General features: G+C 49.9%; 1 protein-coding gene across 3 annotated transcripts in view; it reads left to right on the forward strand.

The window, feature by feature from the left end:
* Window positions 1-27,823, forward strand: part of TSPAN9 (tetraspanin 9) — a 205,602-nt gene that overhangs the window by 4,422 nt on the left and 173,357 nt on the right. Inside the window, exon 3 of one of the 3 annotated variants that reach the window (XM_063672335.1) lies at window positions 2,161-2,227. The exons of the other annotated variants lie outside the window; for them this stretch is intronic. The gene's annotated coding sequence lies outside the window, so the exon portion shown is untranslated. The remainder of the gene's footprint in view (window positions 1-2,160; window positions 2,228-27,823) is intronic. 3 annotated transcript variants of the gene reach the window in all.

Here is a 27,823-nt window from a genome sequence, read left to right on the forward strand (position 1 = left end):
CTTTCAAGACCCTGGCATCCCATCCCAAAGGAACCTCTTTTTCCTGGGAACCCCTATGGCATTTTCTGTCTTCATTTTGCTCCTGGCCTTTATATACTTCCTTGGATGGTTCTCTAGTGAACTCCACAAACAGTGTATGTGTCACATGTATAAGAGTCGGTGGTGGGCTGGATTCAGTGCATCACATCTGTGATCCCAGTACTTTGGGAAGCTGATGCGGGAGGATCACTTGAGCCCAGGGATTTGAGACCACCCTGGGCAACATAGTGAGGCCTCTGTATCTAAAAAATTGTGTGTGTGTGTGTGTGTATATATATATATATTTATATATATATATATATATATATTTATATGCCAGGTGTGGTGGTACACACCTGTGGACCTATGGTCCCAGCTGGAGATGGAAGGATTGCTTGAGTTCAGGAGTTTGAGGCTTCAGTGAGCCATGATTGTGTCACTGCACTCCAGGCTGAGTAACAGAGCAAGAATTCTGTCTCTTAAAAAAAAAAAAAGTCTGTGCTAAGTTCTGATGCTGCAAAAATAAAAAAGATAAATGTCCTTATCTTCATGGGGCTTATACGCCAGTAAAGATTTGAGAAATGGGTTCGAAAGATAACAGTTCAAAGGACAAGGCGAATGGCTTCTGAGAGCAGAATGTTATGTGGGTTGAAACAATTCAGTCACCTTGACTGAGGAGCACCATTTCATGCAGCAGGTGGTGGTGGACACGAACCCCGGAGGGGAGCTTGCATTTCAACAGAAGGAGGAAGGATCAGTCTGGGGCTAGGCACTGAGAAAGTTGAATGGTGCTTGTGAATGGTACGGGGGAGGTGGGGGGGCAGGTGTGGCATGTGTGCAGGGAAACCAGGGAGGAGAAGTTGGGCAGGTGGACAACAGCTGTATTGTGGGTGGCCTTCAAATCACCAGCCAAGAACTTTATCTGTCCATTCATTCTTCCAAGAGAACTTGAGTGCCCACCGTGTGCCGGCATTAAACTGGTACTGTGGAGACAGCCATCAACCTTGAGAGGCCCTGGGAAGTTTGCAGGTTTTGAGCAAGGGTAACAGAAGCAGGGCTGGGCTTAAGGAGGGTGAATCTGAGGTCTGTGAAGAGGGGACGTCATGGTAGGGAGAGTGGCTGGGCACCTGTGAGGAATGGTGAGGAGGCAATGAACCTGAGACATTTTGGAAGTAGGATCAGGATCATTTGTAACTTGATTGGATGGGGAGGTGAGGAAAGGATGAAGGTGAAGGGGACTTGAAGCCAATTCTGTGCTGGGTGATTGTGAAAATGCAATGCCATTTGCTGTTTCCAGTAGGCATTGTTTCGTCAACTAGATTGCAAGCCCCTTCAGGGCATGGATTCTAACTGCCTCTGATGTTCTCCTTGACCCTGAATTCACTGCTGTGAGGCACAGAACCGAGTAGGCACAGTGGACCCCTCACGATCTCAAGAAATGAATCTTGCACTTTCTAGCATCCCAAATTTGTATCCACAGCAATATTTGTTCATGGGCCTGTCTTTCTCCAGAGTCATGTTTCTGCAGAGTCAAATGTTTCCTGTATATATCCTCACACTCCAAGTTAACTGCCCTTTCAGTTTCTGCTGCAGTTTTATTTCTCACTTGATGGCCATTTTCCACCAAGTTTTTATTGCTCCATAAGAGTAGCTTTGAATGTGGTAGAGATGAAAACAACAAGGTGGCCCGTTCCTTTATATTGACCTCATAGCGTGTGCGATGCAAACACATCTCAGTAAGTTTACACGCTTTTATATATCTTGAAACTTTGGGTCACTTGTGAATGGCCAAAATTGTAATATTAAATCCTTGGATGGCAAAGGTCTACCCCAGGGATGACAAAGACATGGCGAGGATTCTGTTACTTCTGTAACTGCCCGTGGCAGACATCACTAATCAATTGCAGCTGTCTTTTCTGCTGGGCCAGGGCTTGGGTTCTGCTCATAATGCCTTGGGTACCCACCAACGGAGTGGTGTTAGCACACTGCCTTCCTGTTTGCCATTTCTGGCCTTCTCCATTTGTTGAGTGAGCAGTTTCTTGGTGGGGGACTGCTGCCCCGAAGAGTGGTCCTTGACAGACAGAATTCACCCTAGAGTGGCTTCTTACCAAAGTGATGATCTAATTTTTTGCCTTCCCGCAGGAATATCCTGGAACCTTCTTTTATTTGTCAGCAACCAAGGTGTTTGCAGGAAGTTGGGAGAGAACAGGTCTGTGTTGATCCGGGTCCATTGCGGGGTAGGGCCTCTGAACGTCTGTGTGTTATAAACTCCATCTGAAGTCAAGGTCTTTCTTGCCCTTTAACTGTGGGTTGGGTAGGATAGAAGAGGATGCTGACATTTTCTAGTTGTCCTGCCCTGACTCCTGGCTTTGATTTTCTAAGCTCCTTAAATTGGGCTTTGGGGGCCAGGCAAGAATGATCTCCTCCCCACTGTTTCTGATTGGTGGCTGATGGTACTCTTAGATTCTTTCTTGGCCACCCCATTTGTGTGGAGGAAGCCTAGGGAGAGGCCTGTAACTTCCTGCTTCCTGTCTCCTCCCAGCAGGCTTGGAAGCCAGGGTGGAGGGGCCTCCCACAACAGGCCAGAAGAGAAGATGCAGCAGTCCTGGCCAATCCTCAGTGTCTCCATTTTGCTTTGCCCACCGCCCCCCACCAGGACCCCTACGGGGCCCTCTTCCCTGCTCCTCCAGGCTCCTGGGGGTCTTGCTGATGGTTTGTTCATTGTTCCTAGCACTTGTGCATTGAGGCCTCCACTGTGCCAGACTACAGACCAGGCAGCCAGACAATGGGGGTGGACGGTGCTGATTCAGGTTCCCTTGGGGTGCTGTTTACTGACCTGGGCCTTTTTATGTTTAATTTATGTGTGTTTTCTCCTGCGGCTTCTCCCTGCTGGGTGATTTGTAAAATCTTACCTTCCCTGAACCCAATGGTGTAGTCGGTGGAGCAGGGAGAGGGGACAGAATGGTGCTGGCTGGTGGCTCATCTTGCCAAACATTCTCTTGTCTGTGAGTTCCAGCAGGGATTATTTGGTGCCCCAAGAGTGGCCAGGAACCTCTTATTGTCCTGCCATGCTTTGCACGTTATACTTAGGATGCCAGTATTTATATTTGTCATCATCATCAGACTCAGTTTTAGACCCTTCACAAACGCCCACAACCAATTTAACTTAATCAGATGAAGTTATAATTTAAATCTCATTTAACTTTCACAAAGGCCCCGTGGGGTAGCTGTCATGTCCTCCTCCTTTACCAGCGGCAGCAGGTAAGGCCCACATAGTGTTAGCCGGAGCAGGGGCTCCAGCCCAGATGCTATGACTCTGCAGCGCCTGCCTTTTCTAATGCAGACCTGTGGCTGTTCTTAACTGACTGTGGGAATCCGCTCCAGGTCCCTCCGTGAGCCTGCTTGTGGCAGGAATGCCTGAGCTCCCATTTTAAGTCCTCGTCCCGCCTCCCTGGGGCCCGGATGGGTGTCTGCTTTCATTCTCGCAGCTCTGGGATTTGAGGCACCGCGTATCACTGGATGGTGCAGTGCAGCCAGGCACATGGGCTTGGGTGGAGGAAAATTAGTCTGGTGAACATCAGGCAGCAGCCGTCCAGGTGCAGTGGCTCACGCCTGGAATCCCTGCGCTTTGGGAGGCTGAGGCAGGAGTTCAAGACTAGACTGGGCAATATAGAAAAACTTTGTCCCTATTAAAAAAAAAAAAGAAAAAAAAAAAAAAGACTGGGCAGCAGAGAGGGAAGGACTTAAGGACGAGGGAATGACCGTCCTGCTGTGCGGCATGTCCCCCACATCCTGTGGGGCCTGTTCCTGGTGGGCCCTGCCAGACAGAACTTGGTGAAGGGCTCCCCAGGAGGCCTGTATGGCCTTGGGGAGACACAGATAGCCCCTGACATCACCAGCCGTGTCTATCCAGATGACCGTCTTTCTTCTCTGCATCTGCGTTGAAACCCAAGTGAGGGAGACGTGAGCGGAGGCCTCGGCAGACAGGACGTTGATCCTCTCTGGTGGCTGTGTCTCCAGGGGGCTTTGGTTTTGCCATTTCTTGTCATGCTCTGGAGCCGTGTGCTCTGGGATGTTGACCAGCTCTGGGGTGGGAGGTTCTTGTCCTGGCTCCTGCTCCTACCTCTAACTGCTGTGCGAACTTGGGCAAGTTGATTGCCTTCTTCAGGCCATTTTCCTCACCTACAAAGCGGCAGGTTGGGTGACCCACTGCCAAGGTTCCTTCTGGCTCTGCTGGAGGTGGTTTCTGAGGTGGGATGAGTTGGTATGCCTGGGGTTTTGGCTTCCAGTCCTGGGCCTGCCTTCTGCCTCTGACTAGTGCCTTCTCGGCCCCTGACCTGGAGGTGGATGGAGGAGGAAAGAGTGAAGTTAATGAGTAAACTGGAGATGCTGACTTCTGATAGGAGCCAGACAGGGGGTGGAGGTTGTTTGCGGAGATGGTCCCCTGTCCCGTGAGTGGCGAGTGGCGGGGTCCTACTGCCTGACTTCTGTCCTGTGCTGACGGCTCTGCTGTTGATTTGGTTTTAACTCTTCTTCGTGCCCCTGCTTGAGGCAGTGAGGAGTAAGCCTCCATTGCTGGACTCCAGCCCTGCATGTTAATCATTTCAACTTCAGTCACAGCCACGGCATAACAAAATGAGAATATCTGCCTGGAGCAGGTTAGCTTCCAAACTCTCTCCTTGCTCTCAAACCAAAAAAGCATGACCAGAATTTTAGCCTGAACCAGGAGGGTGCTCTTCAGAATGGGAAGGAGACAGAAGAACCCCTTTGCTGGCATCTGGAGTTGGGAGCATGATCCTCTCTGCATTTCAGACCAATACTTGGGAACCAAATGTAGATTTTTTTTTTGGCCTATTGTTTAGTATTATCTGTGCTTTGATTTACCACACCCCTTCCGCCCTCTGTTTTCTCTCAGGCTGCCTTACAGTGGATGGCTGGAAATTGATGATGCTTTGAATATTCACTCACTTTCTGAGAGTCTTGTGGCCATTTCTCCTCTCGATGGTCATCATTTTTAGAACATCTGATCTTGTGAGAGGAACAGGAAAAGATCTGGTAGGGAGCAGTCCAGGGAGTCTGAAGAGTCAGGAAGCTCAGTAAGTGCCCCCTGAAATCCCCCCACCTGCTGGAGAGGCTTTTTTGTTATTGCAGGAAGCCTGGAGGGTCTTGTGGCCTTTGGGGTACAGGATCTTGGTGAGGCCCTGGCCTTGGCCTTAGTAGCTTAGGGTTGCTGCTAACTCTTACAGCACGTTTGTGCAAAATTTGAAAAATGGCCCTTCTTCAGGTTATAAGCAAAAATTAAAGTGAATATATTATTGTACAGCTGGAACAAAGTCCAACTGTGTCAGAGGCAACCCTCTGGAGCCCTCGTGGGCAGTGACCCTGGCTGTGCGCACACTTGGAGGCACACCGCCTCCAATCACGGGGTGCACATGTTGCTGGAAACACACACAGTCTGGTCCCTCCCCTTGCAATGTGGGGAATGTGTCAGGTTCAGAGTCAGGGAGAGGGCCTCTGAGGACAGTGAACAGGTGAGGGAAGTGAGCTGGGGTGGGAGGGATTCTCAGAGCAAGATTGAAACCCGGGGCAGCCATACACATGCGTGGGTGTTAGTGACTATGTGCACACTTGCCTTACATGTGTGTTGGGTGTGCTTGCATGGGTTTGTGTGGGAGGGCACTCTGCATTGTTTTGGCACTTAGTGGAGGGGCCCACGTGTGCACTCTCAATAGATCAGTATAGGCCAGACACAGTGGCTGTCATCTGTAGGCCCAGCACTTTCGGAGGCCAAGGCGGGAGCATTGCTTGAGACCAGCCTGGACAACATAGTGAGACCTCGTCTCTAATAAGAATAGAAAAAGAAATTAGTCAGGTGTGGTATTAGTGTGTGCCTGTAGTCCCAACTACTTGGGAGGCTGAGGCAGGAGAATTGCTTGAGCCCAGAAAGTTGAGGCTGTAGTGAGCCATGATCGTACCACTGCACTCCGGGCTAGGTGACAGAGTGAGACCCTGTCTCAAGAAAAAAAGGGGCCGGGCATGGTGACTCACACCTGTAATGCCAGCGCTTTGGGAAGCCAAGGCAGGCGAATCATGAGGTCGAGAGTTCGAGATCAGCTTGGCCAACATGGTGAAACCCCATCTCTACTAAAAATACAAAAATTAGCCGGGCTTGGTGGTGCGCACCTGTAATACAAGATACTCGGGAGGCTGAGGCAGGAGAATTGCTTGAACCTGGGAGGCGGAGGTTGCAGTGAGCCAGTATCGGCCACTGCACTCTAGCCTGGGCAACAGAGCAAGACTCCATCTTGGAAAAAAAAAATGTCAGTATATACCTGTGATGTGAGTGCCTTCCCCTTAGATGGCAGGGTAAAACCTGGACACAGTACCTGGGAACCCTGCTGACGGCCTCTCCCCTGGCCATCTGCCAGTGTGGAGACTGAGGCGTAGGGGCCCAAAGCTCTCCGACAAGCCCTGGGGGTGGCAGTGCCAGGGACAGTAGGAGCAGATCCTGCCTCAGCAAGTCCCCAGCCCCCTCTGAGGGCCAGGCTCTACAGGAGGGCTCAGAGGGGCAGGGTGCCCAGCTGAGTTTGAATGAACTGTGTCTTTCCGGGTGTGTGAACATGCAGAATGACATGTTTTGTTTTAGAGAAAATGAGGTAGAGGTCTGGGCTTGCAATTTTCCACTTGTCTTAATCCTGGGAGATTCTAAACAGCTTTGTTTAAAAGCTGGACATACCGATTGCAAAGACCTGAGTGAGGAAGAGCCATTGGGTCCCCCAGGAAAGCAATTAGGTTTGAAGCCAGAGTTTGGATTTGTTCGACCATTTTGAGTGCTGTCTGCAGCATGTGGGACCTGGAGGCGCTTACAGCATCACCCATGGTGTGAGTCACTCCAAATTAGCAGCCATTTCAAATTGGCTTCCACTGACTTGCTGCTGGGGATGGGTGGGGCTGGGGGGGAAGCTCCAGGCCTGGCTGTCACCCGTCATCCAGGCTGTGGCCGGCAGAGAGGGGAGGGGGCTGGAACAACCTGTCTTGGCTCTGCCTGCCCACACTGTTGGCCAGAGAAGCTAGAGCTGGTGGTGGCCTGTGTCTGTGAAGGTCTCCTGGACGGAGCAGTTTGTGCCCGCAGTGCAGGGAGAACACTGGAGACCATGCAATTCAGGGCAGGGTTGGTGGAACTTTTTCTCGGCATCCATTTGAGAAACTCAGAGGGGATCAGGCTGGTCCTTGAGGGAGGGCTGGGATTTAGGGAGGGAGGAGAAGGGTCTCTGAGGGGTTGTAGTGCTGGCCGGGAGCTTGGTTGGGGTGGGGACAGGTGTGGCCTGCAGGAGAGGGTGAGCTGTTTCCTCTGGGGCACCTGACATACTGCTCGGAGCAGCTCAGGTGCGGGAGGCTGGCGGTGGGAGCCAGTGTTGGTCTTTGAACGGTGGAATGACAGGATGAAAAGGGACATTATAGGCTGGGTGTGGTGGCTCATGCCTGTAATCCCAGCACTTTGGGAGGCCAAGGGGCGGATCACGAGGTCAGGAGATCGAGATCATCCTGGCTAGCACGGTGAAACCCCGTCTGTACTAAAAATGCAAAAAATTAGCCGGGCGTGGTGGCGGGTGCCTGTAGTCCCAGCTACTCGGGAGGCTGAGGCAAGAGAATGGCATGAACCTGGGAGGTGGAGCTTGCAGTGAGCTGAGATTGCGCCACTGCACTCCAGCCTGGGTGACAGAGCGAGACTCCATCTCAAAAAAAGAAAAAAACAAGGGACATTATAGGAAAAATTAGATTGTAGCAGAATTCAATGTGAATTTTTTTTTTTTTGAGACGAGTCTTGCTCTGTTCCCCAGGCTGGAGTGCAGTGGCGCGATCTCAGCTCACTGCAACCTCTGACTCCCTAGTTCAAGTGATTCTCCTGCCTCAGCCTCCTGAGTAGCTGGGATTACAGGCATGTGCTACCACGCCTGGCTAATTTTTGTATTTTTAGCAGAGACAGGGTTTTACCATGTTGGCCAGGATGGTCTTGATCTCCTGACTTTGTGATCTGCCCGCCTCGGCCTCCCAGAGTGCTGGGATTACGGGTGTGAGCCACTGTACCTGGTCTCAAGGTGAATTTTTTTAAAAAAATCATCCTTTTGGCTGGGTGTGGTAGCTTATGCCTGTACTCCAAGCACTCTGGGGGGCCGAGGTGGGAGGATCAGTTGAGCTCAGGAGTTTGAGACCAGCCTGGGCAACATAGCAAGACCCTGACTCTACAAAAAATTAAAAAACGTAGCCAGGCATGCATACCTGTAGTCCCAGCCACTCAGGAGGCTGAGTGGGAGGGTTGCCTGAGCCCAGGAGTTTGAGGCTACAGTGAGCTGTGATCACGCCGCTGTACTCCAGCCTGGGCAACAGAGTGAGATCCTGTCTCAAAATAAATAAATAAATAAATAAATAAAATAAAAGCATCCTTTTTGTTGCAAAATAGTAAAAACTCATTATAATATCCAAACATTACATAAATTATAGAAAAGGAAAATCTCCCCTAATCCTACCCATCAGAGATAATCACTGTTAATACTTTGGTTTGTATTATTTCCAGATATTTCTGGATAGACTAGCATCCAGCCGTCCACCTATTTATCTTCTCAATTTCCATAAATAGAATTGAATTCAATGTACTGTTTTGCCCGTTCTTTAGGCATCTTTTCACATCAGTGCATTCAGAACAACCTTATTCTTTTCCATAGTTGCACAGACTTGCTGAATGGATTTTGTTCCATTCATCACTGAGATCTGTGCTGCATAGACCACCCCAAAATATAGTGGATTAACACAAACACCATTTTCTTTGCTTCCAGTTCTATGGGTTAGCCTTTTGGGCTGGTCTCTGCAGTCTTCCCTGGGCTTATTAATGTGGTAGCAGACAGCTGGTGGCTCTGCAGGCCCTGGACAGTCTAAGGGAGCTTCACTCATATATCTGGTGGTTGGTGCTGGCTGTCAGCTGAGCTTCTCCCCTGCTGCGTGGTTTCTCACTGTCAAGGAAACTAGCTTTTCAGGTGAAAACAGTCTACAAGAGCTCTTAATATCTAGGCTCTGAAGCCTCACACACTCATTGTTGATTGCTGGTAAAAGCAAGTCATGGGACCAGCAGAACTCCGGGGGCGGGCAGACTCCACCTCTTGGTGGCAAGGCTGGCCACGGCATAAGGAAGGTATGTGTGTTCCAGGTGGGGAGGACGCGGACATGCGATCCTTCCCTGTGTCCAGAAGCCTGAGGAATAGACCCCACAGATAATGAGGAATAATGAGGAATAGACCCCACAGATAATGAGGAATAATGAGGACTAGACTGCAGAGATAATGTGGAATAGACCCCACCGATCTTTGGAAGATAGTGCAAACCCCTTCTCCTCCCAGATCACCGTTCATCCCCAGATGGGTCATCCAGGGAAACTGGCAAACACTTGATCTTCATGTTGGGTGTCCTTTGAAGTGGAGTCAGTGTGTTGTGTGTGTGTGCACCCGGCTAGCACTGGCAGAGGCTTGGGCTTTGTAGTAGACAGTGTCTCCTGCCCTATGGCTCTGAGAGCTGTAGAAGTCAAACCTTCCTGCCCTCTGCAAGCTGCCAAGAGCTGTCTTCTTGGTACTCCCTGCTAATTTTCATGGCATCTCTGAAAAATGTGTCAGTGAGCGACAGGTCTTTAACAAAGCTAGTCCAGCCTTCCAGGCCCAGGCGTCTGCTGGGATTTTATTCATTCATTTGCCAACCACTATGCTCCAGGCTTCATCCGCATCCCCTCATAACCTCGGATATGAAATAAGAGGGCCCAGGCCTATGTGATTCACAGACTTCACTTTTCCTTCTCAGGCAACTCACAATGGACTCGACACTGTGACTTCCCACAAGGTGTTCATTTTTATATTTAGTTTTCTCATCACCTGCCTTAGTGGCTGTTCCCTTCCTGTGAAATGTCATCAATAGCAGGGAGGCAGGAGGAGGCAGGGGAAGAGCCAGTTAAGGGGCATTAATGAATCCCCAAACCCCAGCTTAGAGGATGCTGCAGTGGAGCTGCTGGTGGAAAAGTTCTCCCCAGCGCCAATCATTCATCAAACTTACCTCTCCCTGGAGATCTGAGGCTGGACCTGATGAAATGCACTTTCCCGTGCAGCAGTGTTCTTTTGCCTGTCAACTGCTGGGTGGTTTTTGCATTCATCAAATAAGAACAAAGGCAGAGTGGGCTTTCGCGTTCGAAATCCCCTTGGTGTTTTATGGACTCCCTGCTCCCCCCTCAGCAGCTTTTAGTAAAGAAATGTTTTGTCGCTGAAAAGGTTCACTGTGAAAGCGTTATGTACCCCCACTATTCAGCCTCTGGCCTGGCCTCTTCAACTGTGCTGTGGGAGAGGAGTTGCTGAAGACTATGTTGGAGGAGAGAGTATGGCCTGGCACTGCAGCACCCTTGGGAGCTCCCCAGTGCCTCTGGGTGACTTGGGGGTGCCAGCATTGTGCTCCTGTTGCAGGGTTAATGCAACAGCATTACAGCTCACAGGTTTTATATTAATCAGTGCTCAGTGTTGACAAAAACATGCAATGCTGACTCTGCAAACCTTTGAGAAATCTGGCATCACGGACAAGAAAAGAAACCTCAGCAACTGCTTTTGGCCAAAGAAGTGGAAAAACTGGATAGAGCTCCTCAGCCTGCTCCAACTGAGGGCTTGCTAGCTTGAGGCCTCTAGCAGGTAAATTCCCCAGAAGCAGAGACCTGCGAGGCCCTCCCTGACTCCTTACTTCTCTGCTCAGGTCCCCACTCCACCCCTCCGTTACTTGTTCTCCATGGCTGTGAGGATGAATTCAAGTGATACTGTCAGTGAATCAGTAAGTCGTTATTGTGTGCTTTGATTCCTCAAGGGTCTGAGGCATCTTTTGGCCCAGGTGCTCCGTGTGATAAGAGAGCTTTAGCCAAGTGTAAAGTTATGTCAGTCCCCAGCTCTTTCTGCTCATGGCTACAAATGTCTATTTCTGTTTTACCCAGTTCCCTCATAGTTCCCGAGGGCCAGTCCTGCAGCACCGGTAACACCCAGGAGTGGGCTCTGAAGGCAGCAAGCCGAGTAGGAAGGGATAAGATTGGTACAGATACAGCCAGAGCCCCCTGAGAGGAGATGCCTGCTTTGACTCAGCAGGGAGCTCTCACTGCTGTATGGTCACACCTAATTTGACTTAAAAAATGACGCTACCCACTTTCATCATCCACCTTACCCACTGCTTATCCAAATGGGTCTCAGTTGTTTGGCACATTGGATGTCCCCGTAAGGATAAGGATGGTCCTTCCCTGAGGATGCTCTGTGGACTCCCTTGGCTCTGACAATTGTTCTTCAGGAGCACAGTAGCAACATCTTTGGAACCAGTGTGTGGCTTTCCCAGAGAGGCCGCAGTCGACTGGCTGAGAGGGAGGTTAGAAATGAGTAGGCAGGCCTCCCAGCCACCACGCCCAGGGCTGGGGGAACTGGCGAGTGCTTCGAGCCTGCTCTTGGCCTGGACACTGCAGGCTGGGCCTCTTCCTGCAAGGAGCTCACATTCTGATGTTCAGATTGAACCTGGAACATGGAAACCATATAGAGTCCTGGAATTGACCTGAATCATACACATTATCTTCTCTGGGAATACTTTTGGGGCCGCTGGCCTTTGGGATGCTGACACTAATTGCGGGACACACTTAGGCCAACAAGGGAACCACAAAATTGCCCCCAGTTCTGGGAGATGGGCTGGCAGTCTGGTTTCCTGGGCCCACCTTGCAGCTGGCTTTGGTTGTGCTGTGCCCATCAGCCGAAGTAGATGGACTTGACCTTGTCTTTGGGGGCCAGGCGTGGGGGGGCAGTAGGGATCTTGAGTGTGAGCCCCTATCCTGATTCTGGGGCAAGGGAGAAGGTGAATTTGACCACAGGGAGAAAAGTGGAGAGGTAGGGTCTGGTCTCCAGCTCACCCATAAAAGCTGGTGAGTCTCTGAGTGCCCTCAGGGCAGTGGGGAGGGCATCAGCTGCAGTTCCTGATTCTGCTACAGAATGTGGATGGGGGCTGGAGGCTGCCTCATGCCACCTCCAACCCTGCCACAGCTTTCTGTTGCAGGGAACAGAGGGCAGATCTAATAAATCCCGCATTAGAAGAGTGCCTGACAGAGTAGGCCTTAACAGATATTTGTTGATGGGAGATAGGAAGGGGATAGTGAGTTACAGCTATGGAAAGAAACTCAACTGGGCCAATCACAGTTTGAGGGATTGAGGGAAAGACCCCATCCTACCTTAAAATGCCTCTTCACTAGCTTGGCCAGCTGGTGGAACGCCTGCCGTTAGATGTTTGTTCTTTTGGAGGCTCTTTGGTTTTCAGGAGTCTTCTCTTGATTTGCTTTGTTTTATTGTTAATTTGTATTTATTTATTTACTTTTAGAGACAGGGTCTCGCTCTGTCATGCACGCTGAAGTGCAGTAGCGCAATAATAGCTCACTGCAGCCTCCAACTCCTGGGCTCAAGCAATCCTCCTGCCTCAGCCTCCTGAGTAGTTGGGACCACAGGTGTGCAACACCGTGACTGACTAATTATTATTTATTTGTAGAGATGGGGTTGCACTATGTCGCCCAGGCTGGTCTTGAACTCCTGGCCTTAAGGGGTTCTTTTGCTTCTGCCTCCCAAAGTGTTGAGATTACAGGCATGAGTGAGCCACCACGCCCAGCCCAGGAGTCTTCTCTTAAAATGCCACAGCCTGTTGGAGAGGCATCCTGTTTCTAGCAGTGGCAGGAGATCAGCATGGCCTTTTGGAGATGAAATCTAAGAGGTAGGGTCAAGCCACCCCCAGATTCCTGCTTTCTTTGTGCACCTTCCCAACATTGCCTCTAGGGGAGAAATTCCCAAACCTTTTCTTTCTGTGGAAACTGCAGCAGAGTAGAAGACTCCAGGGACCTCCCCATGCCTCTCCAAGAAAATTATTGCCAAGCAGTCCTCATAGGCATTCATAGGACGATGGCGTGGCTTTAAAGAAACACCTAAGGGAATATCTTTTTTTTTGGGTGGTTGTTTTAAATCAATTATCTTGTTGTTGTTGTTGTTTTTTTTTGAGATGGAGTTTTGCTCTTGTTGCCCAGGCTGGAGTGCAGTGGTGCAATCTCGGCTCACTGCAACCTCTGCTCCTGGGTTCAAGCGATTCTCCTGCCTCAGCCTCCTGAGTAGCTGGGATTACAGGTGGCTGCCACTACTCCTGGCTAATTTTGTATTTTTAGCAGAGATGAGGTTTCTCCATGTTGGTCAGGCTGGTCTCGAACTCCTGACCTCAGGTGATCTGCCAGCCTCAGCCTCCCAAAGTATTGGGATTACAGGCGTGAGCCACCACCCCCGGCAAAAATCAATAATCTTTAATACATTCTTGATTCAAGTCAGGAACTAAAACATAGATACTGCCACATCCTAAACCCAGTGCTGTAGGGACTGGTCTGTGCACTCTGGTGTTTCTGAGACTTTGTAGCCACCTCTACCTCCCGATTCCCCACGACTCCAGGGTATGCGCTGCCTGCTAGAGAACTGACTTACTGGCATGGGACTTCTGCGGCCTCACTGGCATTCTTAGAGGCAGGGGCATTTCTAACATCTCTCCTGAGTATCTCTTGTACATTGTCTCTTTATTCCTTCTGAAGAGCAGAGGCCTTGTTTTTCCATTCACTGGTGCTTTCCTTGTTTTCTCATTGCCTGGCACCTGGTGGACACACAAATATTTTTTGAATGAATGAATGAATACTGCACTTGTGATCTAAGACGTGTCCTTAATCTCGTCCATTTCCCCAGGACACTTAGAATACTTGCTTGCTTTAAAACCACCCATTTTTGTATCGCAGGGGTTTCAAACATCTCAGGAGAGGCAGTGAGGATCTTTCTTTTTTTCTTTGAGATGGAATCTCGCTCTGTCGCCCAGGCTGGAGTGCAATGGCACGATCTTGGCTCACTGCAAGCTCCACCTCCCGGGTTCACGCCATTCTCCTGCCTCAGCCTCCCGAGTAGCTGGGACTACAGGCGCCCGCCACCCCACCCAGCTAATTTTGTTTTTTTGTATTTTTAGTAGAGACGGGGTTTCACCATGTTAGCCAGGATGGTCTTGATCTCCTCACCTCGTGATCTGCCCGCCTCGGCCTCCCAAAGTGCTGGGATTACAGAGGATCTTTCTTAAGTCAGGAGCTCCTTGTTAAAGTGTCCATGGCTCTGGGAGGGGAGTTATGCTGCCTTTCCCAAAAGAGGTGGCGAGGACGTTGAGGGAAGAGGAGGCTACTGCTCAGAATTTCACGCTGAGGATACTGAGGCTGGCTCTCCTCGGGTGTCTGGGCAGTTCAGCAGAGGAGGCTGGAGCCAGGCTTTCTGGATCGTGACCCAGATTCTGTCGTTTCTCTCCCCCTCCCATGCCTGCGCCCATCTTCGTCACCTCGACCCAGGGTCACCTCAGAGCTCCCAGCAGAGTCTGTGGGCAGCTCTGGAGGAAAACATGCACCCAAAATGGCCAAATCCATGAGGACTTGAGAGAGGCACGTGTGTGGCTATTTTGGGTTTGGAGGGCTGAGCTCAGATCTCTCTGGCATTCCCGGCCACTGGCTTCTGAGAATTCAGGAGAATGGAAGGATGTTAAAAAGCGAGGCTCCAGGAGCAGCCCAAGAATTTGCTCATTCTTAACCTCTGGGAGGAGGTGCTCACCCCGGAACCCACAAGGAGGATGGGGCTGGGGGAAGGGACTATGGCAGGGAGGGCGCAGGGGAAGAGAGGGAAAGTTCAAGACGATTTCCTCTTCCTCTTCTGTGACTTCCTGGAGGAGGGGTGGCAAGTACAGTGCTGGCCCAGGGCCAATCTGATAAGGTAGCAGGAATTAGAGCCCAGAGGAATGGCCCCCCCCCACCAATCCATGCCTCTGGGGGAGTTGCCTGGTAACAGCCATTGGCTGGGGTGGTGCATCAGCCTCTCTGAATGTCTCTTTCAGTTTCTCTGTCCCTCTCCCACGTCAGGCTAGGGACAGCTCTGGCCTCAAATGCTTGGAGAGTCCTCATCTCCTTCTCCCTTCCCCAGAGTCAGGCAGAGAAGCCCCTTTCACTCAGTGCACATGAGGGAGACGTGTGAGCACCTCCTCCGTGGAAGTTCAGGACCTCAGTGATGCCGGGGTCTGTCTTTGCCCCTGAGGAGCTAGTGTCGACACGCATGTGTAGATGTGCACCGACGCAGGACGTCGGCCAGAGCGGCGCAGAGGGCCAGAGTGCAGCCGGACGTGACAGGCAGAGCGGGTCAGTGGGAAGAGCTGCCCAGTAGGAGTCAGGGCCCCCAGCTGGCCTGGGACAAGTCATGTCATTTCTTGGTGCCTCAGATTTTTCCATCTGTCAAGTGAGGGGTTTATGATCCCTGAAGTCCTTTCTGGCTTAAGAGTTACCTGATTCCAGGAGTTGCCGGGAGAAGAACTTTAAAGATGGGTAGAATGTTTTCGTTGCCTCTGTCTTTGTTCCAAATGGGGTCCACCCTTGGACCCATCTCAGCTGGGTTGTTCCCATGAAGAGGGGGCAGGCTGAGGGCTCAGGTGTTACACTTGGATCCCAGACCTCGCTTCTGTTCTCTGGACCCTCCTGTTAGGAAAACTGCCAAATTTGCCTTTCGGTTCGGAAAATCAGTTGCACCTGTCTAGAACAAGGTGGTTCATCCTTGGCGTGCAAGGAGGGCTGAGTGACTGCATGAGACCCACAGAGCCTGCTGGGGACTGACATCTGCTCCCATCCAGCCTCGTTCTCCACTTAGAGTCACTTTGTCCGTATTGTTTCTGTAATGCCGAATTACTTGCAGCTCTTTCTTCCTTTCCCAGTCATGAGGTTTCATTTTTCATTGTTCTCAGTGTGATCTACCTTGCTTGAAATGCTTCCCGGATATGGCATTGTTTTTTTTCTCTCTCTCTCTTTTTTTTTTTTTTGGGATGGAGTCTCACTCTGTTGTCCAGCCTGGAGTGCAGTGGTGTGATCCCGCCTCACTGCAACCTCAGCCTCCTGGGTTCAAGTGATTCTTGCTCCTCAACCTCCTGAGTAGCTGTGTGACTATGGGTGTGCGTCACCACGCCTGGCTAATTTTTGTGTTTTTAGTAAAGATGGGGTTTCACCATGTTGGCCAGGCTGGTCTCGAACTCCTGACCTCAGGTGATCCACCTGCCTTGGCCCTCCAAAGTGCTGGAATGACAGGTGTGAGCCGTGGTGCCTGGCCTATTTTATCTCTTAACTGCATTGTTTTAGCAAATTCGAAAATTTGCTCAGCTGTTGTTTAAGTATTTTTCCGTCTCCACTTCCCTCTCCTTTCTTTCTGGTACCCCAATTATATGCATATTTGACTGTTTGATATTGTCCTATAGGTTGCTGAGGTTGTTAGTTTTTTCAGTATTTTTTCCTTCTGTGCTTCATTTTGAATAGTTTCTATTGCTGTGTCTTCAAGCGCACTGATCTTCTGCAGTGGGTAATCTCATGTTCAATAATTCCCTCTGGTGTATTTTTCATTTCTGACATTGTATTTCCCATCTCTAGACATTCCATTTGAATGTTTGTTGTATCTTTGTCTCATCATGTTGATGTTTTCCTCTGCATTCTTGAGCTTTGGAGCGTACTTATAATACTTGTTTTTTTCATCTTTGTCTACTAGTTTCATCATCTCTGTCGTTTTTGGGTTTGTTCTGTTGACTGATTTTTCTGTTTATGATTTTTCTCCTCCATATTTTTCTGCTTCTTTGAATGTCTACTAATTTTTAATTGGATGCCAGATCCTGTAAATTTAATGTTGATGGGTATTGGGCTTTATTCTGGCATTCATTTAAATTACTTGGGCTCGGTTTCATACATTTGAGGTTTGCTGTTAAGCTTTGTTAGGGTAGACCCAGACCAGCCTTTAGTCTAGGGCTCATTTAGCCTCACTACTAAGGCAACACCCTTCTGAGGATTCTACCGAATACCTTGTGTTTTTGAGGTCTGTCCACTCTTTTTTTTTTTGAGACGGAGTCTTGCTCTGTCGCCCAGGCTAGAGTGCAGTGGCACAATCTCGGCTCACGGCAAGCTCCACCTCCCGGGTTCACGCCATTCTTCTGCCTCAGCCTCCCGAGTTGCTGGGACTACAGGCGCCCGCCACCACGCCCTGCCAATTTTTTGTATTTTGAGTAGAGACAGGGTTTCACTGTGTTAGCCAGGATGGTCTCGATCTCTTGACCTCGTGATCTGCCCGCCTCGGCCTCCCAAAGTGCTGGGATTACAGGCGTGAGCCACCGTGCCCGGCCAAGGTCTGTCCACTCTTGCTGGTGGGAATGTGAACTCTGGCCCTGTGTGTGCTCCACGGATTGTTGGGCCTGTTGCTTTCCAGTGGTTCTTTTCTCAGTCGTGTGGATTTCACCCCACTGGTGTGCAGATCAATCAGAGAGTCCAGGGTACTCTTTTGCAAGTCTCTCCGCACTCTCTCTGTGCTGTCCTCTCCTCTCTGGTATTCTGCCCTAAGAATCTTAGCTGCATGAACTCTAATTCCTGTCTCCTCAACTTGGTGAGACCTCTGGGCTCCATTTGGATTCCTGTTGTCTGAACTGCTGCCTGGAAGCTGCCTCCAGGAAGTAAGCTGGACAATCAAAGGACTTGCCTGTTTTGTTCCATTCTTCTGTCAGGGATTGCAGTCCTGTGTTGCCTGTTGCCCAACGTCTGAAGTAGTTTCGTGTGTTCTGTCCAATTTTTCAGTTGTTTTAGGTGGGACGGTAAGTCCAGACCCTGTGGCTTCACCAGGGCTGTCCCCGGGAGTCCTGCATTATTTTAAGACTCACCCCAGGCATCACCTCCTTTTCTGGTGTCATCCTTCTGCACTGGGGTGGGTGCCTCTAGGAAACACTCCTACAAGAACCCATAAGCCGCATGTTCTTTTCCCCTTACTTAATTTATCTAGTTTTGTTGTTATCTCTCTAAGTTGGCTGTGTCTTTGAGTACAAAGATGATATGGCGTTTTTCTCATCATCCCTTGTACCTAGCTCAGTGCTAGGTGGCCAATGTTTGTTGATTAAACAAGTAAATGAGAATAAATGGAAGACAATATAAGTGAACCATGCTTCATGGTTACTAAGAAGAACAGTACCATCCTGGGTGTGGAGGTTGGCTCCCAGGAGCTCAGATCACATCTGTAGCATTGCGTTTACTTAATTCTGATTGGGGCATTGGCAAGTCTGAAGTCACCTGGAGGAGGGTGACTGGGAGAGTGGAAACCACACTCCATAGGAATTGGATGAAGGATTTGGGAATGTTCATTTTGTTGGGAAGTTGTCTTTTATGGAGTGCTATTGGAGGGGGGCATAATAACAGTTTTCCAACATGTGTAGGATTGAGGACTGAACCTAGGACTCTTGGTGAAGGATTCTAGGCCATTAGATTTGGGTCTAGGTCCAGGAAGAACTTTCTAAAAATTGAACCATCCAGCAGAGAAATGGGTACCTTGAAGATAGTGAGTTCCCTGTTGCTGCTGGGATTTAAGCCAAACCCATGTCTGTTGCTTAGGGATGCTGTGTTTGGAGTTGTAAAGTTAACCAAGATGTTGCATGAGATATCTCTTAGATGCCACTCCACAGAATTTTGGATCTTACTCCTTCTCTGAGCCCCGTGATTCATCCTCTGGCAGCCTCCCATCCCCAGCCTACACACACATCCAGAAAACACACCTGGAATGTGCTCCTTACTACCGTTTTATGAAACAAGCACCCCCTCTTTCCTGCCCAGGTGTCTGTGCTCATCTCCATCCTTCTGACTTCGGCCTGACTGGCACCCCATTGATCTGGGTCAGCCCCTTCTGTCAGCACCTTGTCCCATTGTCTCCTGTGTCTGGAGACACAGTGCCTTTGAGACAGAGGATGGCTCTGATTAGTCCGTTGTTTTCCCTGCTCCCTGGTGGCTGGGAGGCTCCCAGCGAAGCCTGGCGGCCTTGCCATAGCCATTCCAGTGCTCAGGAATATGGCTCTGAATGGATACTGTCACCCTTGATCTGTTCATCTGCTCCTTTCTCTGGGTCTCATGTCTCTTCCCCTAGGGTCTTTCTTTTCCTCGGACTGGAAGCTCCTGAGGAGGTGTCACCCCACTGGTTCGAGGATGGTTTGCTGCACATTGTAGAGGCTCAGTTAGTAGTGGTGCTGGCGGAATTCTTGAGAGAATCTTTCACACACCTGCTCTTTCCCCCTGCTTTTTTTTTTTTTTTTTTTTTTTTGAGTTGGGACCTTATTCTGTTTCCCAGGCTGGACTACAGTAGTGTGATCATGACTCACTGCATCTTCTGACTGCTGAGTTCAAACGATCCTTCTGCCTCAGCCTCCTAAGTAGCTGGGACTGCAAGCTTATGCCATCATGCCCTGCCAGTATTTTTTTATTTTTTTGTAGAGGCAGAGTCTTGCTATTTTACCCAGGCTGGTCTCGAACTCCTGGCCTGAAATGATCCTCTTGCCTTGGCTCCCAAAGTGCTGGGGTTACAGGTATAAGCTGCTTAGCCTGGCCAAGGAGGAATTTTTTTTATTTATTTATTTATTTGTTTTTGAGGCAGAGTCTTGCTGTGTCGCCCAGGCTGGAGTGCAGTGGCATGATCTCAGCTCACTACAAGCTCTGCCTCCTGGGTTCATGCCATTCTCCTGCCTCAGCCTCCCAAGTAGCTGGGACTACAGGCGCCTGCCACCACGCCCGGCTAATTTTTTGTATTTTTAGTAGAGATGGGGTTTCACCGTGTTAGCCAGGATGGTCTCCATCTCCTGACCTCGTGATCCACCCGCCTTGGCCTCCCAAAGTGCTGAGATTACAGGCGTGAGCCACCGCGCCTGGCCCCAGGGAGGAATGTTTTTTTGAGAGCTATTGCACAGCATGGTGGCTACAGTAAATAATAACATGTTGCATATTTCAAAATTGGATCTGGAACAGAGGTCACTTAACCTATATTTGTGGACTGAATGAGTGAGCCCCAGAGAAGGACATCCCAGTGTCCACGTGGCCAGGACAGTGTTCCACCCAACCTGCTCATCTTTTGAATGAGGAAGATGAACTCACGAGGTGAAGCCATGTGCTCCAGGCCACTTGCTGTTAGGTGGGAGTGCCTGTCTAGAAACCTACATGTTCTGCCTCCTAGTTTCCAGCTGGTTCCCTTGGGGGGTGTCAAGACAGTAATAAAAACAACGATATAATCACAGTCAGCGTTGACCAAGTACATTCTGTCGTGATGTGCAGAGTTTTGTCCTACTTCTTAAAATGCGCTCACTGAAAAGAGATTTCCTGAGCCTGTTCTCCATTCCCCTTGGCTGCCGTCACCAGTTCCTGCCTCAGAACACACTTGCCCTCGATGTGACTATGATGAAGATATATTTCCTATTTTTTGTCGGCCTTATCTGTGGTAGCTGTTGTCTGCATGCTGTTTCAGGTCAACTAATATTTTACTGAGGATTCTTATGTTGGTTATCTTTCCATTCCTCACGTGCTTATCTGTATGGGATTTGCTCACTTATGCTTTTGCTGAACACTGATTGAACACTATGGTGTGCAGGCAGGTTCTAGGAACCAGGGACTCAGTGGTGAATCGGACTGGACATGCCCACCTAGGGACCTCAAAGATCCTGACAGCTGGGTCCCCAAGGCAGGAGCTGTGTCTCTGTGACTCTCTCAGTGGTTTCCTCTCCACACTCAGGGCCCCTAAACTGGGACTGCAAGTCGGCCTGGGGGATGCTGCTGGGAGAAATCATTCTGGGGTCTTTGTTTCTGTAGGGCTCCCCACCATGCCATGCACGAACATGTATTCCTAGACACTGCTCCTGTTGTCTCTTGGCTGTGACTTTGAGAAGTGGCTGGGAGGAGGCAGCCACCAGCCTCAAAGGACTGGCACCTGGAGAGTGGGAAAGTGGGCTTAGGGCTTGTGTTTCTGGTCCCAGACTCTGCTTGGTTCACACTAAGTGTCCTAAGCCTCATCCCACAAATATTTGAAGGGGTCCTCTGGCCAAGCACTGCTCCCGGCTCTGGGGCTGCAGGAGTGAGGAAAAATCCCTGCCCTCAAGAGCTCATATGTTGGTGGAGGAGACAGACAATGAAAATTGGTGTATATCAGGAGGTGGCAAATGCTATGGAGGACAGTAAAGCAGGGCGGGACGGGAGGATGAGGCGGAGTCAGGGAGCCACGAAGGCCTTACTGAGGAGGTGGCATTTAAGGAGAGACTGGAAGACGGGGAGGGAGTGAACCTGTGAACATCTTGGGGTGGTGCCTCCCGGGGCAGCGGGAGCAGGAGGTGGGAGCACATGAGGCCTGTTCAAGGCTGGTACAGCTGGAGGGGAGTGAGTAAGGGGAAGGTCGTGGGATTTGGATTATCTAGGCCATCGTAGGGGCTTTAGCTCTTATGGCAGGTGAGATGGGAGCCATGGAGGGCTTTGAGCAAAGGAGTGGGAGAGCTGGCATACATTTCAAAAGGATTGCTGTGGCTGCTAGGTAGAAAATCGGCTAAGTGCCAGTAGCAGTACTGATAACTGTTTTTTTTTTTTAATGGTTGTTGTTGTTTTGAGGTAGGGTCTCACTCTGTCACCCAGGCTGGAGTCCAGTGGCATGATCATGGCTCACTGATGCCTCAAACTCCTGGGTTCAAGAGATCCTCCCACCTCAGCCTCCTGAGTAGCTAGGACTATAGGCATGTACCACCACGCCTGGTTAATTTTTGTATTTTTTGCAGAAATGGGGGTCTTGCTATGTTGCCCAGGTTGGTTTCAAACTCCTGGGCTCAAGCATTCCTCCTGCCTCGGCCTCCCAAAGTGCTGGGATTACAGGCGTGAGCCACCGCGCCTGGCCTCTAATAACTGTTAGCTACCAAGTGCTTATCGTGTGCCTGGCTCGGTGCAGACTCTTTTTGTGGACACCTCATTTAATCCTCCTAGCAACTTTACTCCAATTTACTTAGCAAGAAGTTCAGAGAAAGTAAACATTTTGTCCAAGGATACAGAGCTAAAAGGTGGTGGAGCCAGCTGTCAGCTTAGGTCAGTCAGGTTCCAAAGGTTGTGCCCTGGACTCTTGTCCATACTTCCAGAGCAAAAGGACGGTCATTTTGGGATAACAGTGGACAGGCATGTGGGGGTGATGGGCAGGGGGACCCTGTGCCTGTTCTTCAGCTGCTCTCAGGCATTCAGCTGGTCACCCTGGGAGAGGGGTGAGGGGCAGGCCCTCTCCTTTAACTCACTTGTGTGGTAGGAGAAAAAGCAAATTGTTTCCAGATGAGGGGAAGCTGCCTGGGGAGTGGAATTTGTGCCCTGTCTGCGCACAGCAGCCTCTCTGGGCCTATAGGACCCTATGTCTTTGTGTTCAGACAAGCCCTGCTGTGTAGAGGCCTGAGCTTTCTGCTGCCGACTTGGGCTCAGCGCCCTGAGGCAGGCAGATGGAGGAGTGCTGCAGATGTGCCGTCCTCTCCCAGGGGAGAGAAGCTCCTTCTGTTTCTGAGTGAAGTCTGGGCCAACATGCCCCGTATTTTACCTATCCCTTTCCTTCCAAGTAGTTCAGATCACTTTCAGAACGTCACTTCCATAATCCTTATATTTATCGCTCCCCGAGGAAGTAAGGAAGATTTTTTTCCTTGTCTTAAAAAAAAAAAAAGCTACAGGCTGGAAAAATTGGGGTCAGAGAGTAAGGCTGGGGTGGAGCAAGGGAGGGAACCCAGGAGCCCAGGCCTCTGTGCAGCTTGCCTTGAGAGGGACAGGGAGGGAAGACGTGAGCTGAGTGGGAAACAGGGGCTTCTGGATTTGGGGTGCTTCCTTTTCTGTTAACCATGTGCTTTGGTGTCTGAATCCCAGTGGGGTGAGGGTCCCTGCCCTACCTACTAGTTGTCTCAAGGAGTGAACATGCCCCTGGGGGCCTAGGGCCTGCTTTGTGCACACACACACACACACATGCTCACGCACACACACGCGCGCACACACACGCACTCACGCACACACACACGCACACACACACACTCATGGACACTCTCATGTTCTCAGGTGTGCTTGGTCACATCCACACTCATCACCATCTCCCTTACCCTCACGTGCTCATTCATATGTGCAGTGCACACTCAGTCTTGCATACACACACTCATATGCCCGCTCACCCCTCACCCACTCCATCCTCACCCCATGTGCACCTACACATAGCATGCACACTCGCTCTTGCAGACACACACACACACACGCGCATGCCTGCCCATGCTGTGGCTCTCACACACACGTTTGCATGATTGCTTAGTTCACTTGTGCATATACCCACCTCTACCCACAGGGAGGTGTTTGGGGGACACATGTCAGAGACGGGCACCAACAGCTGGCAGCTGACTTGGCATGGGAGTTTCCGACAGTGGTGGAGTCTCCACAATAATGGCTTTTAGCTTACCACATCCTGTGCCTCAGTTTACCCCTCTTGTATAATAAAGAAGAGAGAGAGCTTGGAGAGACTGAGGACACAGGAGACACAGGTGGTTGAGTGTTCTGAGATCTGCAGACTGGGAGGCATTATGCCTGTAAAACATAAAGTTAACAAAGGCAGAAACTGGTGGTGGGAAGTGGAGGAGGTCCTTAAAAAGAAAGACGGGACTGGGCCTGGTGGCTCACGCCTGTAATCCAAGTGCTTGGGGAGGCTGAGACAGAAGGATCACTTGAGCCCAGAAATTTGAGTTCACCCTCAGCAACATGATGAGACCCCTGTCTCTGCAAAAAATAAAAAAATTGGCCACACGGGGTGGCATGTGCCTGTAGTCACAGCTGCTTGGGAGGTTGAGGTGGGAGGATCACCTGAGCCCAGGAGTTCGAGTCTGCAGTGAGCCGTGATGGTGCCACTGCACTCCAGCCTGGGCAACAGAGTGAGACCCTGTCAAAACACAACACAAGACAACACAACACAACAAAACAACAGTAAAAGAGGTGCCCCTCCCTAGGCTCCCTGGCTATATAGCGCCGGGCTGGAGCTGGCTTCTCAAGCTCAGGCTGACTGTCTTCCCCGACCTTGAATATGTACCATCAGCAAAACCAAGACCTTGGCTGCAGAGCCCTTGGGGCCCTGGGGATGGAGGGTGCATTGTTCAGTAGGGTGGAAAAGGACCATTTTGAGAAGGAAAGGCTCCCTCCTGGCTGCTCAGATCCCAGCGGGTTTCCAGCCACAGAAGCAAAGCAAACAGGCCCCTGACTTTGTTTCTATTTCAGAAACCTTGCCGCCACCACCACCACTGCTGCCACGGCAGAGCATGAAATCATCACAGGGCTGTGGAAATCCAATTAGACTTGAGCTGCCGGCGGCCCCCTCCATGGGGAGTGGGGGAGGGAGGCTCTATCTAGAAAGCTGCCTCCATAAATTTGAGTTAGAGTGGTGGAGGGGCCAGACTGTTACTCATCCTTGACTGTTTCTTCTGACCTCGAAATCCAGCGAGTGAAAATCTGCGTGAAACCCTGAGGTCTGCCAGGCGGCACTGCAGGGGGCGGGAGTGGCCTGGAGGCTGAGATGAGATCCCCAGCCTGTTTGGCTGCCTGATGGGTTGACTCAGGGCCTTCCTTCCCAGTCTTTGGGCCTGGGATCTTTCTGAGCCTTAAATCTCTGGGTTTCACAGGCTGGGGTGAGGAGAGAGGGACCAAGGACAGCAGACCCCCAATCCAGCCCCTCTATCCCTGTGCCCTTCATCTGGGGCCATGCATGCCTCTTGTTAGGTCTGGCTTTCCCTTTCTGTTTGGGGCACTGGCTTCGTGGTGGCCTCTTCTGTGTGGGACTGCCAAGCTGCTTCAGGGACCTTTAGGTCACACCCAGAGACAGCCTTTTGCTTCAGTGTCCTCATTCTTCAGGCTCAGATTGGCTGTATTTTATTTATTTGTAAATTACCTTGTTCCAGAAAAGGTGATCAAAACAAATCCAGATACCTGGTGATATCGCTAGTGCTACCTGGGCATGAATTCATTTTTCCTGGCTTGAGTTTCAAATGTCAACTGGGACTCTTGTCTCTGGTCAGGTCCCCAAGCCTTTGCACATATTCCTGCTGCCTGGACCAACCTCGCACTATTTATACTTTCAACTCTATTACTAAACCCAGTAAGAAACTCCCTAAAACCTCAATACCTGATCCTCACGTCTCTGGATACTCCTTGTGGACTCAGTTTAGATGTTATCTCCCTCCACTAACTAAGCGTTCCCCTCTGGGCAGAGTGTCTTTCCTGTGTAACCCCATAGCACCTGTGCTCACCCCTGTGCTCAAGGTATTGAGAGGAATAAGACACAGTCTCTCCTCTAAAGTCTATCGCATAGACAGTGAGTCATCGGATGCTACGATGCCGTGTGATAAATATGCCACGGGGCAGTGCAGTGGACCACATAGTAGGTACTCTGTGAATATTTGTTGGTCTTGCAAATCTGCAAAAACTATTCATTCTGCATTCACACTTCATTGATATTTTGGCTTGGTATAGGATCTCAGCTAGGTTCCAGCCCCCCACCCGCAGCCGTTTGCAAAGCATTGCTTAATTTTCTTTTAAATTCCAGGATTACTCTCAAGAAGTCTAATGCCATTCCAGTTTTATTCCTTTGAAGGTGGCATGGCTTTTCTCTCTGGAGTCTCTGGTGTCCTGTGGAAAAGTCTCTCTGTCTCTGGTGTTCTGCTGTGTCACACATGACGTGATTTAGTGTGGCTTGACTTTCATCCACTGTGGATCCTTTTGATCTTGAAACACACACTGTTTAGTTCAGGGAAATATTCTTGAGTTACTTCACCGATGGTCTCCTTCCCCCATTTTCTCCTTTCTTTTGGAACTCATAGAATTTAGATATTAAATCTCCTGGATTGGTCTTAAAATTTTATTTTCTTTCCTATCCCCCTCCTTTCCTTTCCTGGAGATTTCTTTCACTTTATCTTCCAGCCTTCTATTGGGGTTTTTATTTTAGTTAGCAGATTTTTAATTTCAAGAAATTTTGTTTTCTAAGTATTTCTCTTTTATAGCACCCTTTTGGTTTTGGTTTCATGGGTACAATATCATTATCTTATTTCTCTAGGGATATTAATGATAGTTTCATTTTGGGAGGAAGATTCTTTTTTTTTTTGAGACGGAGTCTTGCTCTTGCCCAGGCTGCAGTACAGTGGCGCGATCTCCGCTCACTGCAAGCTCCGCCTCCCGGGTTCACGCCGTTCTCCTGCCTCAGCCTCCCGAGTAGCTGGGACTACAGGCGCCCGCCACCACGCCCGGCTAATTTTTTGCATTTTTAGTAGAGACGGGGTTTCACCGTGTTATCCAGGATGGTCTCCATCTCCTGACTTCGTGATCCGCTTGCTTTGGCCTCCCAGAGTGCTGGGATTACAGGCGTGAGCCACCGCGCCCGGCCAGGAGGAAGGATTCTTTACTGTTTCATATAGTCTGTGTGTGTGTGTGTGTGTGTGAGAGAGAGAGAGAGGGAGTGTGTGTGTGTGTTTGTGTGTGTGTATGTGTGTGTATTTTCTGTCTTTCCTGTGAACATTTTCTTCAGAAGTCTAGTGATCCTTGGAAGTCCTTACATTTTGAGTGACGCATTAAAAGGTGATTGGAACTTGTGTGTGTATGTCGCTTGTGGATTCTGGGCCTTGTGTAGGGTGACCTAGTTGGCCTGTTTTGTTAGGAACCTAATAAGTTAGTGCCAGGCGTGGTGGCTCACGCCTGTAATCCCAGCCCTTTGGGAGGCCGAGGAGGGTGGATCACTTGAGGTCAGGACTTTGAGACCAGCCTGGGCAACATAGTGAACCCTGTCTCTACTAAAAATACAAAAAATTAGCCAGGCATCGTGGCAGGCGCCTGTAATCCCAGCTACTCAGGAGGCTGAGGCAGAAGAATTGCTTGAACCTGGGAGGCGGAGGTTGCAGTCAGCCGAGATCGCACCACTGAACTCCAGCCTGAGCAGCAAGAGCAAAACTCTGTCTCAAAAAAAAAAAAAAAGACTTTTTAGGGCATAAAGAGACCAGAGGAGTTGATGATAGCAACACAATCTTAGAGACTGTAGGTAAAAGGACAGATGTTAATTGGCTTGTGAAAGCTAAATCCTAATGCATCAGCAACCCCATGAGCAACCCAGAACCCCTAAAAGGCTCAGCAATCTGCAGCACCAGGAGGGGCTGAAAACAGGAGGTCAGGTTAAATGTCTGCTTAAGAATCAGTTCCACTCCCCAGATCTCTGCCTCCACTTCCCTTAGCCAGGTAAGTGTCCCTCCTCCACCTCAGCACAAGACCGGGGAGTGGGCTTTTTCTGTGGAAGGGGTAAAGCAGGAGGTCCTTAGTCTGTGGACTGAGGAAACCAGGCACAGGGAAGATAGGGTGTTAGGTTGAAGTACAGAGGCCAAGACCCTGCCCTCTTCCTCCATAGGCTCCTGGGCACAGGAATTCCATTTTAGATCTCCCTGGTAGACTAGAAGGTTCTGCTCTAGGAAATATTAACAGCTCAATAAAAAATACCTAGGATACTAATTTACTAATTTTTTAAAGAGACAGGGTCTCTTCAAGCCACCATGCTGGCCAAAAGTCTCTTTTCTCTTGATTTAGTGAGGTATGGGGCACAGTGGAGGTAAGTGTACCCATTCTCTTGGAGATCTTTGGCCAGGACATAGCTGGTGCATTTATTTGCCTTCATCTGTTGTTTTTAACAGTCCAATGGGTGTTTTTTTTTTCAGCCTTGTGGGAAAGGAACGAAAGTCCATTTCCTTATGTCTGTTTGTTGCAGGATCCTTTGTGCCTAGAGCTGTGCTGGTTACATAGGAGGTCCTCAGTCCTTGCTGGCTGAATGAGTGAACACATGAATGAATTGCAAAC

The sequence above is a fragment of the Pongo pygmaeus genome, chromosome 10 (assembly GCF_028885625.2).
Source record: "Pongo pygmaeus isolate AG05252 chromosome 10, NHGRI_mPonPyg2-v2.0_pri, whole genome shotgun sequence".
NCBI lineage: Eukaryota > Metazoa > Chordata > Mammalia > Primates > Hominidae > Pongo > Pongo pygmaeus.